General features: G+C 45.9%; 30 non-coding genes and 6 pseudogenes across 30 annotated transcripts in view; all 36 read right to left on the bottom strand.

The window, feature by feature from the left end:
• Positions 1 to 12: 12 nt before the first annotated feature.
• On the bottom strand, positions 13 to 131 carry LOC144081106 (5S ribosomal RNA). The gene has a single exon (XR_013302939.1). It is a non-coding gene; the product is annotated as a 5S ribosomal RNA (ribosomal RNA).
• Positions 132 to 447: 316 nt separating this feature from the next.
• LOC144080172 (5S ribosomal RNA) lies at positions 448 to 566 on the bottom strand. Its single transcript, XR_013302212.1, has one exon. It is a non-coding gene; the product is annotated as a 5S ribosomal RNA (ribosomal RNA).
• A 316-nt stretch (positions 567 to 882) lies between these two features.
• Positions 883 to 1,001, bottom strand: LOC144081037 (5S ribosomal RNA). The gene has a single exon (XR_013302873.1). It is a non-coding gene; the product is annotated as a 5S ribosomal RNA (ribosomal RNA).
• Positions 1,002 to 1,317: 316 nt separating this feature from the next.
• Positions 1,318 to 1,436, bottom strand: LOC144079785 (5S ribosomal RNA). Its single transcript, XR_013301837.1, has one exon. It is a non-coding gene; the product is annotated as a 5S ribosomal RNA (ribosomal RNA).
• A 316-nt stretch (positions 1,437 to 1,752) lies between these two features.
• Positions 1,753 to 1,871, bottom strand: LOC144079991 (5S ribosomal RNA). Its single transcript, XR_013302035.1, has one exon. It is a non-coding gene; the product is annotated as a 5S ribosomal RNA (ribosomal RNA).
• A 316-nt stretch (positions 1,872 to 2,187) lies between these two features.
• Positions 2,188 to 2,306, bottom strand: LOC144080689 (5S ribosomal RNA; annotated as a pseudogene).
• Positions 2,307 to 2,622: 316 nt separating this feature from the next.
• LOC144080040 (5S ribosomal RNA) lies at positions 2,623 to 2,741 on the bottom strand. Its single transcript, XR_013302082.1, has one exon. It is a non-coding gene; the product is annotated as a 5S ribosomal RNA (ribosomal RNA).
• A 315-nt stretch (positions 2,742 to 3,056) lies between these two features.
• Positions 3,057 to 3,175, bottom strand: LOC144080193 (5S ribosomal RNA). Its single transcript, XR_013302232.1, has one exon. It is a non-coding gene; the product is annotated as a 5S ribosomal RNA (ribosomal RNA).
• Positions 3,176 to 3,491: 316 nt separating this feature from the next.
• On the bottom strand, positions 3,492 to 3,610 carry LOC144080620 (5S ribosomal RNA; annotated as a pseudogene).
• A 316-nt stretch (positions 3,611 to 3,926) lies between these two features.
• LOC144080028 (5S ribosomal RNA) lies at positions 3,927 to 4,045 on the bottom strand. The gene has a single exon (XR_013302071.1). It is a non-coding gene; the product is annotated as a 5S ribosomal RNA (ribosomal RNA).
• Positions 4,046 to 4,361: 316 nt separating this feature from the next.
• Positions 4,362 to 4,480, bottom strand: LOC144079614 (5S ribosomal RNA). The gene has a single exon (XR_013301672.1). It is a non-coding gene; the product is annotated as a 5S ribosomal RNA (ribosomal RNA).
• A 316-nt stretch (positions 4,481 to 4,796) lies between these two features.
• Positions 4,797 to 4,915, bottom strand: LOC144080497 (5S ribosomal RNA). The gene has a single exon (XR_013302525.1). It is a non-coding gene; the product is annotated as a 5S ribosomal RNA (ribosomal RNA).
• Positions 4,916 to 5,231: 316 nt separating this feature from the next.
• LOC144080538 (5S ribosomal RNA) lies at positions 5,232 to 5,350 on the bottom strand. Its single transcript, XR_013302564.1, has one exon. It is a non-coding gene; the product is annotated as a 5S ribosomal RNA (ribosomal RNA).
• A 315-nt stretch (positions 5,351 to 5,665) lies between these two features.
• Positions 5,666 to 5,784, bottom strand: LOC144080192 (5S ribosomal RNA). The gene has a single exon (XR_013302231.1). It is a non-coding gene; the product is annotated as a 5S ribosomal RNA (ribosomal RNA).
• Positions 5,785 to 6,100: 316 nt separating this feature from the next.
• Positions 6,101 to 6,219, bottom strand: LOC144080056 (5S ribosomal RNA). The gene has a single exon (XR_013302097.1). It is a non-coding gene; the product is annotated as a 5S ribosomal RNA (ribosomal RNA).
• A 316-nt stretch (positions 6,220 to 6,535) lies between these two features.
• Positions 6,536 to 6,654, bottom strand: LOC144080619 (5S ribosomal RNA; annotated as a pseudogene).
• A 316-nt stretch (positions 6,655 to 6,970) lies between these two features.
• LOC144080017 (5S ribosomal RNA) lies at positions 6,971 to 7,089 on the bottom strand. The gene has a single exon (XR_013302060.1). It is a non-coding gene; the product is annotated as a 5S ribosomal RNA (ribosomal RNA).
• A 316-nt stretch (positions 7,090 to 7,405) lies between these two features.
• LOC144079613 (5S ribosomal RNA) lies at positions 7,406 to 7,524 on the bottom strand. The gene has a single exon (XR_013301671.1). It is a non-coding gene; the product is annotated as a 5S ribosomal RNA (ribosomal RNA).
• A 316-nt stretch (positions 7,525 to 7,840) lies between these two features.
• On the bottom strand, positions 7,841 to 7,959 carry LOC144080496 (5S ribosomal RNA). Its single transcript, XR_013302524.1, has one exon. It is a non-coding gene; the product is annotated as a 5S ribosomal RNA (ribosomal RNA).
• Positions 7,960 to 8,275: 316 nt separating this feature from the next.
• LOC144080537 (5S ribosomal RNA) lies at positions 8,276 to 8,394 on the bottom strand. The gene has a single exon (XR_013302563.1). It is a non-coding gene; the product is annotated as a 5S ribosomal RNA (ribosomal RNA).
• Positions 8,395 to 8,710: 316 nt separating this feature from the next.
• Positions 8,711 to 8,829, bottom strand: LOC144080766 (5S ribosomal RNA; annotated as a pseudogene).
• Positions 8,830 to 9,145: 316 nt separating this feature from the next.
• On the bottom strand, positions 9,146 to 9,264 carry LOC144079986 (5S ribosomal RNA). The gene has a single exon (XR_013302030.1). It is a non-coding gene; the product is annotated as a 5S ribosomal RNA (ribosomal RNA).
• Positions 9,265 to 9,581: 317 nt separating this feature from the next.
• On the bottom strand, positions 9,582 to 9,700 carry LOC144080511 (5S ribosomal RNA). The gene has a single exon (XR_013302538.1). It is a non-coding gene; the product is annotated as a 5S ribosomal RNA (ribosomal RNA).
• Positions 9,701 to 10,016: 316 nt separating this feature from the next.
• LOC144081179 (5S ribosomal RNA) lies at positions 10,017 to 10,135 on the bottom strand. Its single transcript, XR_013303011.1, has one exon. It is a non-coding gene; the product is annotated as a 5S ribosomal RNA (ribosomal RNA).
• A 316-nt stretch (positions 10,136 to 10,451) lies between these two features.
• Positions 10,452 to 10,570, bottom strand: LOC144080572 (5S ribosomal RNA). Its single transcript, XR_013302595.1, has one exon. It is a non-coding gene; the product is annotated as a 5S ribosomal RNA (ribosomal RNA).
• A 316-nt stretch (positions 10,571 to 10,886) lies between these two features.
• Positions 10,887 to 11,005, bottom strand: LOC144080737 (5S ribosomal RNA; annotated as a pseudogene).
• A 316-nt stretch (positions 11,006 to 11,321) lies between these two features.
• On the bottom strand, positions 11,322 to 11,440 carry LOC144080472 (5S ribosomal RNA). The gene has a single exon (XR_013302501.1). It is a non-coding gene; the product is annotated as a 5S ribosomal RNA (ribosomal RNA).
• Positions 11,441 to 11,756: 316 nt separating this feature from the next.
• On the bottom strand, positions 11,757 to 11,875 carry LOC144080539 (5S ribosomal RNA). The gene has a single exon (XR_013302565.1). It is a non-coding gene; the product is annotated as a 5S ribosomal RNA (ribosomal RNA).
• A 316-nt stretch (positions 11,876 to 12,191) lies between these two features.
• On the bottom strand, positions 12,192 to 12,310 carry LOC144079852 (5S ribosomal RNA). Its single transcript, XR_013301902.1, has one exon. It is a non-coding gene; the product is annotated as a 5S ribosomal RNA (ribosomal RNA).
• Positions 12,311 to 12,626: 316 nt separating this feature from the next.
• LOC144080217 (5S ribosomal RNA) lies at positions 12,627 to 12,745 on the bottom strand. Its single transcript, XR_013302255.1, has one exon. It is a non-coding gene; the product is annotated as a 5S ribosomal RNA (ribosomal RNA).
• Positions 12,746 to 13,061: 316 nt separating this feature from the next.
• Positions 13,062 to 13,180, bottom strand: LOC144080309 (5S ribosomal RNA). Its single transcript, XR_013302345.1, has one exon. It is a non-coding gene; the product is annotated as a 5S ribosomal RNA (ribosomal RNA).
• Positions 13,181 to 13,496: 316 nt separating this feature from the next.
• On the bottom strand, positions 13,497 to 13,615 carry LOC144080736 (5S ribosomal RNA; annotated as a pseudogene).
• A 316-nt stretch (positions 13,616 to 13,931) lies between these two features.
• Positions 13,932 to 14,050, bottom strand: LOC144080428 (5S ribosomal RNA). Its single transcript, XR_013302459.1, has one exon. It is a non-coding gene; the product is annotated as a 5S ribosomal RNA (ribosomal RNA).
• A 316-nt stretch (positions 14,051 to 14,366) lies between these two features.
• Positions 14,367 to 14,485, bottom strand: LOC144079851 (5S ribosomal RNA). The gene has a single exon (XR_013301901.1). It is a non-coding gene; the product is annotated as a 5S ribosomal RNA (ribosomal RNA).
• Positions 14,486 to 14,801: 316 nt separating this feature from the next.
• LOC144080216 (5S ribosomal RNA) lies at positions 14,802 to 14,920 on the bottom strand. The gene has a single exon (XR_013302254.1). It is a non-coding gene; the product is annotated as a 5S ribosomal RNA (ribosomal RNA).
• Positions 14,921 to 15,236: 316 nt separating this feature from the next.
• LOC144080308 (5S ribosomal RNA) overlaps positions 15,237 to 15,295 on the bottom strand; it is a 119-nt gene continuing 60 nt past the window's right edge. Inside the window, exon 1 of the ribosomal RNA XR_013302344.1 lies at positions 15,237 to 15,295. This exon is cut by the window's right edge and continues 60 nt beyond it. This is a non-coding gene — a ribosomal RNA (5S ribosomal RNA).

The raw sequence follows: 15,295 nt of genomic DNA, 5'->3' as shown, positions 1-15,295 counted from the left end.
GTTTTGACAAGATGCTTACAGCACCTGGTATTCCCAAGCAGTCTCCCATCCAGGTACTAACCAGGCCCAACCCTGCTTAGCTTCCGAGATCAGACGAGATCGGGCGTTTTCAGGGTAGTATGGCCGTGAGCAACATTGTCGCTGAACAAATCCCCTTTGGAAATCCGAACGGTCCATAGTCTTGCATGTGGATCGTGTATTTGGATATTTGGATCGGGTGTGGAGGGTGAGGGGTCCTCTTTGGAGAACCCTTCGTTAAAGGAGTCGACTTTGTTGCCACTTGCTCTTCTTTTGCTTTATTACTTCTACAACTACGGGAATGAAGATTATCAGAAGGAGAGCTTCAATAAAATGTTGTGAGATGTGCAGAGGAGGGAAGTCTTTCATGATTTAGGAGGTCAAAAGGAGATGAACATCCATGAAATGTCGAAAATGGTTTTGACTAGATGCTTACAGCACCTGGTATTCCCAAGCGGTCTCCCATCCAGGTACTAACTAGGCCCAACCCTGCTTAGCTTCCGAGATCAGATGAGATTGGGCGTTTTCAGGGTAGTATGGCCGTGAGCAACATTGTCGCTGAACAAATCCCCTTTGGAAATCCGAACGGTCCATAGTCTTGCATGTGGATCGGGTATTTGGATATTTGGATCGGGTGTGGAGGGTGAGGGGTCCTCTTTGGAGAACCCTTCGTTAAAGGAGTCGACTTTGTTGCCGCTTGCTCTTCTTTTGCTTTATTACTTCTACAACTACGGGAATGAAGATTATCAGAAGGAGAGCTTCAATAAAATGTTGTGAGATGTGCAGAGGAGGGAAGTCTTTCATGATTTAGGAGGTCAAAAGGAGATGAACATCCATGAAATGTCGAAAATGGTTTTGACAAGATGCTTACAGCACCTGGTATTCCCAAGCGGTCTCCCATCCAGGTACTAACCAGGCCCAACCCTGCTTAGCTTCCGAGATCAGACGAGATCAGGCGTTTTCAGGGTAGTATGGCCGTGAGCAACATTGTTGCTGAACAAATCCCCTTTGGAAATCCGAACGGTCCATAGTCTTGCATGTGGATCGTGTATTTGGATATTTGGATCGGGTGTGGAGGGTGAGGGGTCCTCTTTGGAGAACCCTTCGTTAAAGGAGTCGACTTTGTTGCCACTTGCTCTTCTTTCGCTTTATTACTTCTACAACTACGGGAATGAAGATTATCAGAAGGAGAGCTTCAATAAAATGTTGTGAGATGTGCAAAGGAGGGAAGTCTTTCATGATTTAGGACGTCAAAAGGAGATGAACATCCATGAAATGTCGAAAATGGTTTTGACTAGATGCTTACAGCACCTGGTATTCCCAAGCGGTCTCCCATCCAGGTACTAACCAGGCCCAACCCTGCTTAGCTTCCGAGATCAGACGAGACCGGGCGTTTTCAGGGTAGCATGGCCGTGAGCAACATTGTCGCTGAACAAATCCCCTTTGGAAATCCGAACGGTCCATAGTCTTGCATGTGGATCGTGTATTTGGATATTTGGATCCGGTGTGGAGGGTGAGTGGTCCTCTTTGGAGAACCCTTCATTAAAGGAGTCGACTTTGTTGCCGCTTGCTCTTCTTTTGCTTTATTACTTCTACAACTACGGGAATGAAGATTATCAGAAGGAGAGCTTCAATAAAATGTTGTGAGATGTGCAGAGGAGGGAAGTCTTTCATGATTTAGGAGGTCAAAAGGAGATGAACATCCATGAAATGTCGAAAATGGTTTTGACAAGATGCTTACAGCACCTGGTATTCCCAAGCGGTCTCCCATCCAGGTACTAACCAGGCCGAACCCTGCTTAGCCTCCGAGATCAGACGAGATCGGGCGTTTTCAGGGTAGTATGGCCGTGAGCAACATTGTTGCTGAACAAATCCCCTTTGGAAATCCGAACGGTCCATAGTTTTGCATGTGGATCGTGTATTTGGATATTTGGATCGGGTGTGGAGGGTGAGGGGTCCTCTTTGGAGAACCCTTCGTTAAAGGAGTCGACTTTGTTGCCGCTTGCTCTTCTTTTGCTTTATTACTTCTACAACTACGGGAATGAAGATTATCAGAAGGAGAGCTTCAATAAAATGTTGTGAGATGTGCAGAGGAGGGAAGTCTTTCATGATTTAGGAGGTCAAAAGGAGATGAACATCCATGAAATGTCGAAAATGGTTTTGACAAGATGCTTACAGCACCTGGTATTCCCAAGCAGTCTCCCATCCAGGTACTAACCAGGCCCAACCCTGCTTAGCTTCCGAAATCAGACAAGATTGGGCGTTTTCAGGGTAGTATGGCCGTGAGCAACATTGTCGCTGAACAAATCCCCTTTGGAAATCCGAACGGTCCATAGTCTTGCATGTGGATCGTGTATTTGGATATTTGGATCGGGTGTGGAGGGTGAGGGGTCCTCTTTGGAGAACCCTTCGTTAAAGGAGTCGACTTTGTTGCCACTTGCTCTTCTTTTGCTTTATTACTTCTACAACTACGGGAATGAAGATTATCAGAAGGAGAGCTTCAATAAAATGTTGTGAGATGTGCAGAGGAGGGAAGTCTTTCATGATTTAGGAGGTCAAAAGGAGATGAACATCCATGAAATGTCGAAAATGGTTTTGACAAGATGCTTACAGCACCTGGTATTCCCAAGCGGTCTCCCATCCAGGTACTAACCAGGCCCAACCCTGCTTAGCTTCCGAGATCAGACGAGATCGGGCGTTTTCAGGGTAGTATGGCCGTGAGCAACATTGTCGCTGAACAAATCCCCTTTGGAAATCCGAACGGTCCATAGTCTTGCATGTGGATCGTGTATTTGGACATTTGGATCGGGTGTGGAGGGTGAGGGGTCCTCTTTGGAGAACCCTTTGTTAAAGGAGTCGACTTTGTTGCCGCTTGCTCTTCTTTTGCTTTATTACTTCTACAACTACGGGAATGAAGATTATCAGAAGGAGAGCTTCAAAAAATGTTGTGAGATGTTCAGAGGAGGGAAGTCTTTCATGATTTAGGAGGTCAAAAGGAAATGAACATCCATGAAATGTCGAAAATGTTTTTGACAAGATGCTTACAGCACCTGGTATTCCCAAGCGGTCTCCCATCCAGGTACTAACCAGGCCCAACCCTGCTTAGCTTCCGAGATCAGACGAGATCAGGCGTTTTCAGGGTATTATGGCCGTGAGCAACATTGTCGCTGAACAAATCCCCTTTGGAAATCCGAACGGTCCATAGTCTTGCATGTGGATCGTGTATTTGGATATTTGGATCGGGTGTGGAGGGTGAGGGGTCCTCTTTGGAGAACCCTTCGTTAAAGGAGTCGACTTTGTTGCCACTTGCTCTTCTTTTGCTTTATTACTTCTACAACTACGGGAATGAAGATTATCAGAAGGAGAGCTTCAATAAAATGTTGTGAGATGTGCAGAGGAGGGAAGTCTTTCATGATTTAGGAGGTCAAAAGGAGACGAACATCCATGAAATGTCGAAAATGGTTTTGACAAGATGCTTACAGCACCTGGTATTCCCAAGCGGTCTCCCATCCAGTTCCTAACCAGGCCCAACCCTGCTTAGCTTCCGAGATCAGACGAGATCGGGCGTTTTCAGGGTAGTATGGCCATGAGCAACATTGTTGCTGAACAAATCCCCTTTGGAAATCCGAACGGTCCATAGTCTTGCATGTGGATCGTGTATTTGGATATTTGGATCGGGTGTGGAGGGTGAGGGGTCCTCTTTGGAGAACCCTTCATTAAAGGAGTCGACTTTGTTGCCACTTGCTCTTCTTTTTCTTTATTACTTCTACAACTACGGGAATGAAGATTATCAGAAGGAGAGCTTCAATAAAATGTTGTGAGATGTGCAGAGGAGGGAAGTCTTTCATGATTTAGGAGGTCAAAAGGAGATGAACATCCATGAAATGTCGAAAATGGTTTTGACAAGATGCTTACAGCACCTGGTATTCCCAAGCGGTCTCCCATCCAGGTACTAACCAGGCCCAACCCTGCTTAGCTTCCGAGATCAGACGAGATCGGGCGTTTTCAGGGTAGTATGGCCGTGAGCAACATTGTCGCTGAACAAATCCCCTTTGGAAATCCGAACGGTCCATAGTCTTGCATGTGGATCGTGTATTTGGATATTTGGATCGGGTGTGGAGGGTGAGGGGTCCTCTTTGGAGAACCCTTCGTTAAAGGAGTCGACTTTGTTGCCGCTTGCTCTTCTTTTGCTTTATTACTTCTACAACTACGGGAATGAAGATTATCAGAAGGAGAGCTTCAATAAAATGTTGTGAGATGTGCAGAGGAGGGAAGTCTTTCATGATTTAGGAGGTCAAAAGGAGATGAACATCCATGAAATGTCGAAAATGGTTTTGACAAGATGCTTACAGCACCTGGTATTCCCAAGCGGTCTCCCACCCAGGTACTAACCAGGCCCAACCCTGCTTAGCTTCCAAGATCAGACGAGATCGGGCGTTTTCAGGGTAGTATGGCCGTGAGCGACATTGTCGCTGAACAAATCCCTTTTGGAAATCCGAACGGTCCGTAGTCTTGCATGTGGATCGTGTATTTGGATATTTGGATCCGGTGTGGAGGGTGAGTGGTCCTCTTTGGAGAACCCTTCGTTAAAGGAGTCGACTTTGTTGCCGCTTGCTCTTCTTTTGCTTTATTACTTCTACAACTACGGGAATGAAGATTATCAGAAGGAGAGCTTCAATAAAATGTTGTGAGATGTGCAGAGTAGGGAAGTCTTTCATGATTTAGGAGGTCAAAAGGAGATGAACATCCATGAAATGTCGAAAATGGTTTTGACAAGATGCTTACAGCACCTGGTATTCCCAAGCGGTCTCCCATTCAGGTACTAACCAGGCCCATCCGTGCTTAGCTTCCAAGATCAGACGAGATTGGGCGTTTTCAGGGTAGTATGGCCATGAGCAACATTGTCGCTGAACAAATCCCCTTTGGAAAGCCGAACGGTCCATAGTCTTGCATGTGGATCGTGTATTTGGATATTTGGATCCGGTGTGGAGGGTGAGTGGTCCTCTTTGGAGAACCCTTCGTTAAAGGAGTCGACTTTGTTACCGCTTGCTCTTCTTTTGCTTTATTACTTCTACAACTACGGGAATGAAGATTATCAGAAGGAGAGCTTCAATAAAATGTTGTGAGATGTGCAGAGGAGGGAAGTCTTTCATGATTTAGGAGGTCAAAAGGAGATGAACATCCATGAAATGTCGAAAATGGTTTTGACATGATGCTTACAGCACCTGGTATTCCCAAGCGGTCTCCCATCCAGGTACTAACCAGGCCCAATCCTGCTTAGTTTCCAAGATCTGACGAGATCGGGCGTTTTCAGGGTAGTATGGCCGTGAGCAACATTGTCGCTGAACAAATCCCCTTTGGAAATCCGAACGGTCCATAGTCTTGCATGTGGATCGTGTATTTGGATATTTGGATCCGGTGTGGAGGGTGAGTGGTGCTCTTTGGAGAACCCTTCGTTAAAGGAGTCGACTTTGTTGCCGCTTGCTCTTCTTTTGCTTTATTACTTCTACAACTACGGGAATGAAGATTATCAGAAGGAGAGCTTCAAAAAATGTTGTGAGATGTTCAGAGGAGGGAAGTCTTTCATGATTTAGGAGGTCAAAAGGAAATGAACATCCATGAAATGTCGAAAATGTTTTTGACAAGATGCTTACAGCACCTGGTATTCCCAAGCGGTCTCCCATCCAGGTACTAACCAGGCCCAACCCTGCTTAGCTTCCGAGATCAGACGAGATCAGGCGTTTTCAGGGTATTATGGCCGTGAGCAACATTGTCGCTGAACAAATCCCCTTTGGAAATCCGAACGGTCCATAGTCTTGCATGTGGATCGTGTATTTGGATATTTGGATCGGGTGTGGAGGGTGAGGGGTCCTCTTTGGAGAACCCTTCGTTAAAGGAGTCGACTTTGTTGCCACTTGCTCTTCTTTTGCTTTATTACTTCTACAACTACGGGAATGAAGATTATCAGAAGGAGAGCTTCAATAAAATGTTGTGAGATGTGCAGAGGAGGGAAGTCTTTCATGATTTAGGAGGTCAAAAGAAGATGAACATCCATGAAATGTCGAAAATGGTTTTGACAAGATGCTTACAGCACCTGGCATTCCCAAGCAGTCTCCCATCCAGGTACTAACCAGGCCCAACCCTGCTTAGCTTCCGAGATCAGACGAGATCGGGCGTTTTCAGGGTCGTATGGCCGTGAGCAACATTGTCGCTGAACAAATCCCCTTTGGAAATCCGAACGGTCCATAGTCTTGCATGTGGATCGTGTATTTGGATATTTGGATCCGGTGTGGAGGGTGAGTGGTCCTCTTTGGAGAACCCTTCGTTAAAGGAGTCGACTTTGTTGCCGCTTGCTCTTCCTATGCTTTATTACTTCTACAACTACTGGAATGAAGATTATCAGAAGGAGAGCTTCAATAAAATGTTGTGAGATGTGCAGAGGAGGGAAGTCTTTCATGATTTAGGAGGTCAAAAGGAGACGAACATCCATGAAATGTCGAAAATGGTTTTGACAAGATGCTTACAGCACCTGGTATTCCCAAGCGGTCTCCCATCCAGTTCCTAACCAGGCCCAACCCTGCTTAGCTTCCGAGATCAGACGAGATCGGGCGTTTTCAGGGTAGTATGGCCATGAGCAACATTGTTGCTGAACAAATCCCCTTTGGAAATCCGAACGGTCCATAGTCTTGCATGTGGATCGTGTATTTGGATATTTGGATCGGGTGTGGAGGGTGAGGGGTCCTCTTTGGAGAACCCTTCATTAAAGGAGTCGACTTTGTTGCCACTTGCTCTTCTTTTTCTTTATTACTTCTACAACTACGGGAATGAAGATTATCAGAAGGAGAGCTTCAATAAAATGTTGTGAGATGTGCAGAGGAGGGAAGTCTTTCATGATTTAGGAGGTCAAAAGGAGATGAACATCCATGAAATGTCGAAAATGGTTTTGACAAGATGCTTACAGCACCTGGTATTCCCAAGCGGTCTCCCATCCAGGTACTAACCAGGCCCAACCCTGCTTAGCTTCCGAGATCAGACGAGATCGGGCGTTTTCAGGGTAGTATGGCCGTGAGCAACATTGTCGCTGAACAAATCCCCTTTGGAAATCCGAACGGTCCATAGTCTTGCATGTGGATCGTGTATTTGGATATTTGGATCGGGTGTGGAGGGTGAGGGGTCCTCTTTGGAGAACCCTTCGTTAAAGGAGTCGACTTTGTTGCCGCTTGCTCTTCTTTTGCTTTATTACTTCTACAACTACGGGAATGAAGATTATCAGAAGGAGAGCTTCAATAAAATGTTGTGAGATGTGCAGAGGAGGGAAGTCTTTCATGATTTAGGAGGTCAAAAGGAGATGAACATCCATGAAATGTCGAAAATGGTTTTGACAAGATGCTTACAGCACCTGGTATTCCCAAGCGGTCTCCCACCCAGGTACTAACCAGGCCCAACCCTGCTTAGCTTCCAAGATCAGACGAGATCGGGCGTTTTCAGGGTAGTATGGCCGTGAGCGACATTGTCGCTGAACAAATCCCTTTTGGAAATCCGAACGGTCCGTAGTCTTGCATGTGGATCGTGTATTTGGATATTTGGATCCGGTGTGGAGGGTGAGTGGTCCTCTTTGGAGAACCCTTCGTTAAAGGAGTCGACTTTGTTGCCGCTTGCTCTTCTTTTGCTTTATTACTTCTACAACTACGGGAATGAAGATTATCAGAAGGAGAGCTTCAATAAAATGTTGTGAGATGTGCAGAGTAGGGAAGTCTTTCATGATTTAGGAGGTCAAAAGGAGATGAACATCCATGAAATGTCGAAAATGGTTTTGACAAGATGCTTACAGCACCTGGTATTCCCAAGCGGTCTCCCATTCAGGTACTAACCAGGCCCATCCGTGCTTAGCTTCCAAGATCAGACGAGATTGGGCGTTTTCAGGGTAGTATGGCCATGAGCAACATTGTCGCTGAACAAATCCCCTTTGGAAAGCCGAACGGTCCATAGTCTTGCATGTGGATCGTGTATTTGGATATTTGGGTCCGGTGTGGAGGGTGAGTGGTCCTCTTTGGAGAACCCTTCGTTAAAGGAGTCGACTTTGTTACCGCTTGCTCTTCTTTTGCTTTATTACTTCTACAACTACGGGAATGAAGATTATCAGAAGGAGAGCTTCAATAAAATGTTGTGAGATGTGCAGAGGAGGGAAGTCTTTCATGATTTAGGAGGTCAAAAGGAGATGAACATCCATGAAATGTCGAAAATGGTTTTGACATGATGCTTACAGCACCTGGTATTCCCAAGCGGTCTCCCATCCAGGTACTAACCAGGCCCAATCCTGCTTAGTTTCCAAGATCTGACGAGATCGGGCGTTTTCAGGGTAGTATGGCCGTGAGCAACATTGTCGCTGAACAAATCCCCTTTGGAAATCCGAACGGTCCATAGTCTTGCATGTGGATCGTGTATTTGGATATTTGGATCCGGTGTGGAGGGTGAGTGGTGCTCTTTGGAGAACCCTTCGTTAAAGGAGTCGACTTTGTTGCCGCTTGCTCTTCTTTTGCTTTATTACTTCTACAACTACGGGAATGAAGATTATCAGAAGGAGAGCTTCAATAAAATGTTGTGAGATGTGCAGAGGAGGGAAGTCTTTCATGATTTAGGAGGTCAAAAGGAGATGAACATCCATGAAATGTCGAAAATGGTTTTGACAAGATGCTTACAGCACCTGGTATTTCCAAGCGGCCTCCCATCCAGGTACTAACCAGGCCGAACGCTGCTTAGCTTCCGAGATCAGACGAGATTGGGCGTTTTCAGGGTAGTATGGCCGTGAGCAACATTGTCGCTGAACAAATCCCCTTTGGAAATCCGTACGGTCCATAGTCTTGCATGTGGATCGTGTATTTGGATATTTCGATCCGGTGTGGAGGGTGAGGGGTCCTCTTTGGAGAACCCTTCGTTAAAGGAGTCGACTTTGTTGCCACTTGCTCTTCTTTTGCTTTATTACTTCTACAACTACGGGAATGAAGATTATCAGAAGGAGAGCTTCAATAAAATGTTGTGAGATGTGCAGAGGAGGGAAGTCTTTCATGATTTAGGAGGTCAAAAGGAGATGAACATCCATGAAATGTCGAAAATGGTTTTGACAAGATGCTTACAGCACCTGGTATTCCCAAGGGGTCTCCCATCCAGGTACTAACCAGACCCAACCCTGCTTAGCTTCCAAGATCAGACGAGATCGGGCGTTTTCAGGGTAGTATGGCCGTGAGCAACATTGTCGCTGAACAAATCCCCTTTGGAAATCCGAACGGTCCATAGTCTTGCATGTGGATCGTGTATTTGGATATTTGGATCCGGTGTGGAGGGTGAGTGGTGCTCTTTGGAGAACCCTTCGTTAAAGGAGTCGACTTTGTTGCCGCTTGCTCTTCTTTTGCTTTATTACTTCTACAACTACGGGAATGAAGATTATCAGAAGGAGAGCTTCAATAAAATGTTGTGAGATGTGCAGAGGAGGGAAGTCTTTCATGATTTAGGAGGTCAAAAGGAGATTGAACATCCATGAAATGTCGAAAATGGTTTTGACAAGATGCTTACAGCACCTAGTATTCCAAAGCGGTCTCCCATCCAGGTACTAACCAGGCCCAACCCTGCTCAGCTTCCGAGATCAGACGAGATCGGGCGTTTTCAGGGTAGTATGGCTGTGAGCAACATTGTCGCTGAACAAATCCCCTTTGGAAATCCGAACGGTCCATAGTCTTGCATGTGGATCGTGTATTTGGATATTTGGATCCGGTGTGGAGGGTGAGGGGTCCTCTTTGGAGAACCCTTCGTTAAAGGAGTCGACTTTGTTGCCGCTTGCTCTTCTTTTGCTTTATTACTTCTACAACTACGGGAATGAAGATTATCAGAAGGAGAGCTTCAATAAAATGTTGTGAGATGTGCAGAGGAGGGAAGTCTTTCATGATTTAGGAGGTCAAAAGGAGATGAACATCCATGAAATGTCGAAAATGGTTTTGACAAGATGCTTACAGCACCTGGTATTCCCAAGCGGTCTCCCATCCAGGTACTAACCAGGCCGAACCCTGCTTAGCTTCCGAGATCAGACGAGATCGGGCGTTTTCAGGGTAGTATGGCCGTGAGCAACATTGTTGCTGAACAAATCCCCTTTGGAAATCCGAACGGTCCATAGTCTTGCATGTGGATCGTGTATTTGGATATTTGGATCGGGTGTGGAGGGTGAGGGGTCCTCTTTGGAGAACCCTTCGTTAAAGGAGTCGACTTTGTTGCCGCTTGCTCTTCTTTTGCTTTATTACTTCTACAACTACGGGAATGAAGATTATCAGAAGGAGAGCTTCAATAAAATGTTGTGAGATGTGCAGAGGAGGGAAGTCTTTCATGATTTAGGAGGTCAAAAGGAGATGAACATCCATGAAATGTCGAAAATGGTTTTGACAAGATGCTTACAGCACCTGGTATTCCCAAGCAGTCTCCCATCCAGGTACTAACCAGGCACAACCCTGCTTAGCTTCCGAGATCAGGCGAGATCGGGCGTTTTCAGGGTAGTATGGCCGTGAGCAACATTGTCGCTGAACAAATCCCCTTTGGAAATCCGTACGGTCCATAGTCTTGCATGTGGATCGTGTATTTGGATATTTCGATCCGGTGTGGAGGGTGAGGGGTCCTCTTTGGAGAACCCTTCGTTAAAGGAGTCGACTTTGTTGCCGCTTGCTCTTCTTTTGCTTTATTACTTCTACAACTACGGGAATGAAGATTATCAGAAGGAGAGCTTCAATAAAATGTTGTGAGATGTGCAGAGGAGGGAAGTCTTTCATGATTTAGGAGGTCAAAAGGAGATGAACATCCATGAAATGTCGAAAATGGTTTTGACAAGATGCTTACAGCACCTGGTATTTCCAAGCGGTCTCTCATCCGGGTACTAACCAGGCCGAACGCTGCTTAGCTTCCGAGATCAGACGAGATCGGGCGTTTTCAGGGTAGTATGGCCGTGAGCAACATTGTCGCTGAACAAATCCCCTTTGGAAATCTGAACGGTCCATAGTCTTGCATGTGGATCGTGTATTTGGATATTTGGATCGGGTGTGGAGGGTGAGGGGTCCTCTTTGGAGAACCCTTCGTTAAAGGAGTCGACTTTGTTGCCGCTTGCTCTTCTTTTGCTTTATTACTTCTACAACTACGGGAATGAAGATTATCAGAAGGAGAGCTTCAATAAAATGTTGTGAGATGTGCAGAGGAGGGAAGTCTTTCATGATTTAGGAGGTCAAAAGGAGATGAACATCCATGAAATGTCGAAAATGGTTTTGACAAGATGCTTACAGCACCTGGTATTCCAAAGCGGTCTCCCAGCCAGGTACTAACCAGGCACAACCCTGCTTAGCTTCCGAGATCAGACGAGATCGGGCGTTTTCAGGGTAGTATGGCCGTGAGCAACATTGTCGCTGAACAAATCCCCTTTGGAAATCCAAACGGTTTATAGTCTTGCATGTGGATCGTGTATTTGGATATTTGGATCCGGTGTGGAGGGTGAGGGGTCCTCTTTGGAGAACCCTTCGTTAAAGGAGTCGACTTTGTTGCCGCTTGCTCTTCTTTTGCTTTATTACTTCTACAACTACGGGAATGAAGATTATCAGAAGGAGAGCTTCAATAAAATGTTGTGAGATGTGCAGAGGAGGGAAGTCTTTCATGATTTAGGAGGTCAAAAGGAGATGAACATCCATGAAATGTCGAAAATGGTTTTGACAAGATGCTTACAGCACCTGGTATTCCAAAGCGGTCTCCCATCCAGGTACTAACCAGGCCCAACCCTGCTCAGCTTCCGAGATCAGACGAGATCGGGCGTTTTCAGGGTAGTAGGGCTGTGAGCAACATTGTCGCTGAACAAATCCCCTTCGGAAATCCGAATGGTCCATAGTCTTGCATGTGGATCGTGTATTTGGATATTTGGATCCGGTGTGGAGGGTGAGGGGTCCTCTTTGGAGAACCCTTCGTTAAAGGAGTCGACTTTGTTGCCGCTTGCTCTTCTTTTGCTTTATTACTTCTACAACTACGGGAATGAAGATTATCAGAAGGAGAGCTTCAATAAAATGTTGTGAGATGTGCAGAGGAGGGAAGTCTTTCATGATTTAGGAGGTCAAAAGGAGATGAACATCCATGAAATGTCGAAAATGGTTTTGACAAGATGCTTACAGCACCTGGTATTCTTAAGCGGTCTCCCATCCAGGTACTAACCAGGCCCAACCCTGCTTAGCTTCCGAGATCAGACGAGATCGGGCGTTTTCAGGGTAGTATGGCCGTGAGCAACATTGTCGCTGAACAAATCCCCTTTGGAAATCCGAACGGTCCATAGTCTTGCATGTGGATCGTGTATTTGGATATTTGGATCGGGTGTGGAGGGTGAGGGGTCCTCTTTGGAGAACCCTTCGTTAAAGGAGTCGACTTTGTTGCCGCTTGCTCTTCTTTTGCTTTATTACTTCTACAACTACGGGAATGAAGATTATCAGAAGGAGAGCTTCAATAAAATGTTGTGAGATGTGCAGAGGAGGGAAGTCTTTCATGATTTAGGAGGTCAAAAGGAGATGAACATCCATGAAATGTCGAAAATGGTTTTGACAAGATGCTTACAGCACCTGGTATTCCAAAGCGGTCTCCCATCCAGGTACTAACCAGGCCCAACCCTGCTCAGCTTCCGAGATCAGACGAGATCGGGCGTTTTCAGGGTAGTATGGCTGTGAGCAACATTGTCGCTGAACAAATCCCCTTCGGAAATCCGAACGGTCCATAGTCTTGCATGTGGATCGTGTATTTGGATATTTGGATCCGGTGTGGAGGGTGAGGGGTCCTCTTTGGAGAACCCTTCGTTAAAGGAGTCGACTTTGTTGCCGCTTGCTCTTCTTTTGCTTTATTACTTCTACAACTACGGGAATGAAGATTATCAGAAGGAGAGCTTCAATAAAATGTTGTGAGATGTGCAGAGGAGGGAAGTCTTTCATGATTTAGGAGGTCAAAAGGAGATGAACATCCATGAAATGTCGAAAATGGTTTTGACAAGATGCTTACAGCACCTGGTATTCCCAAGCGGTCTCCCATCCAGGTACTAACCAGGCACAACCCTGCTTAGCTTCCAAGATCAGACGAGATCGGGCGTTTTCAGGGTAGTATGGCCGTGAGCAACATTGTCGCTAAACAAATCCCCTTTGGAAATCCGAACGGTTTATAGTCTTGCATGTGGATCGTGTATTTGGATATTTGGATCCGGTGTGGAGGGTGAGTGGTCCTCTTTGGAGAACCCTTCGTTAAAGGAGTCGACTTTGTTGCCGCTTGCTCTTCTTCTGCTTTATTACTTCTACAACTACTGGAATGAAGATTATCAGAAGGAGAGCTTCAATAAAATGTTGTGAGATGTGCAGACGAGGGAAGTCTTTCATGATTTAGGAGGTCAAAAGGAGATGAACATCCATGAAATGTCGAAAATGGTTTTGACAAGATGCTTACAGCACCTGGTATTTCCAAGCGGTCTCTCATCCGGGTACTAACCAGGCCGAACGCTGCTTAGCTTCCGAGATCAGACGAGATCGGGCGTTTTCAGGGTAGTATGGCCGTGAGCAACATTGTCGCTGAACAAATCCCCTTTGGAAATCTGAACGGTCCATAGTCTTGCATGTGGATCGTGTATTTGGATATTTGGATCGGGTGTGGAGGGTGAGGGGTCCTCTTTGGAGAACCCTTCGTTAAAGGAGTCGACTTTGTTGCCGCTTGCTCTTCTTTTGCTTTATTACTTCTACAACTACGGGAATGAAGATTATCAGAAGGAGAGCTTCAATAAAATGTTGTGAGATGTGCAGAGGAGGGAAGTCTTTCATGATTTAGGAGGTCAAAAGGAGATGAACATCCATGAAATGTCGAAAATGGTTTTGACAAGATGCCTACAGCACCTGGTATTCCAAAGCGGTCTCCCATCCAGGTACTAACCAGGCCCAACCCTGCTCAGCTTCCGAGATCAGACGAGATCGGGCGTTTTCAGGGTAGTATGGCTGTGAGCAACATTGTCGCTGAACAAATCCCCTTCGGAAATCCGAACGGTCCATAGTCTTGCATGTGGATCGTGTATTTGGATATTTGGATCCGGTGTGGAGGGTGAGGGGTCCTCTTTGGAGAACCCTTCGTTAAAGGAGTCGACTTTGTTGCCGCTTGCTCTTCTTTTGCTTTATTACTTCTACAACTACGGGAATGAAGATTATCAGAAGGAGAGCTTCAATAAAATGTTGTGAGATGTGCAGAGGAGGGAAGTCTTTCATGATTTAGGAGGTCAAAAGGAGATGAACATCCATGAAATGTCGAAAATGGTTTTGACAAGATGCTTACAGCACCTGGTATTCTTAAGCGGTCTCCCATCCAGGTACTAACCAGGCCCAACCCTGCTTAGCTTCCGAGATCAGACGAGATCGGGCGTTTTCAGGGTAGTATGGCCGTGAGCAACATTGTCGCTGAACAAATCCCCTTTGGAAATCCGAACGGTCCATAGTCTTGCATGTGGATCGTGTATTTGGATATTTGGATCGGGTGTGGAGGGTGAGGGGTCCTCTTTGGAGAACCCTTCGTTAAAGGAGTCGACTTTGTTGCCGCTTGCTCTTCTTTTGCTTTATTACTTCTACAACTACGGGAATGAAGATTATCAGAAGGAGAGCTTCAATAAAATGTTGTGAGATGTGCAGAGGAGGGAAGTCTTTCATGATTTAGGAGGTCAAAAGGAGATGAACATCCATGAAATGTCGAAAATGGTTTTGACAAGATGCTTACAGCACCTGGTATTCCAAAGCGGTCTCCCATCCAGGTACTAACCAGGCCCAACCCTGCTCAGCTTCCGAGATCAGACGAGATCGGGCGTTTTCAGGGTAGTATGGCTGTGAGCAACATTGTCGCTGAACAAATCCCCTTCGGAAATCCGAACGGTCCATAGTCTTGCATGTGGATCGTGTATTTGGATATTTGGATCCGGTGTGGAGGGTGAGGGGTCCTCTTTGGAGAACCCTTCGTTAAAGGAGTCGACTTTGTTGCCGCTTGCTCTTCTTTTGCTTTATTACTTCTACAACTACGGGAATGAAGATTATCAGAAGGAGAGCTTCAATAAAATGTTGTGAGATGTGCAGAGGAGGGAAGTCTTTCATGATTTAGGAGGTCAAAAGGAGATGAACATCCATGAAATGTCGAAAATGGTTTTGACAAGATGCTTACAGCACCTGGTATTCCCAAGCGGTCTCCCATCCAGGTACTAACCAGGCACAAC

The sequence above is a fragment of the Stigmatopora argus genome, chromosome 8 (genome assembly GCF_051989625.1).
Source record: "Stigmatopora argus isolate UIUO_Sarg chromosome 8, RoL_Sarg_1.0, whole genome shotgun sequence".
Taxonomy (NCBI): Eukaryota; Metazoa; Chordata; class Actinopteri; order Syngnathiformes; family Syngnathidae; genus Stigmatopora; species Stigmatopora argus.
Note: the sequence above shows the minus strand (reverse complement) of the source record. Positions and strands in the feature narration are given on the sequence as shown.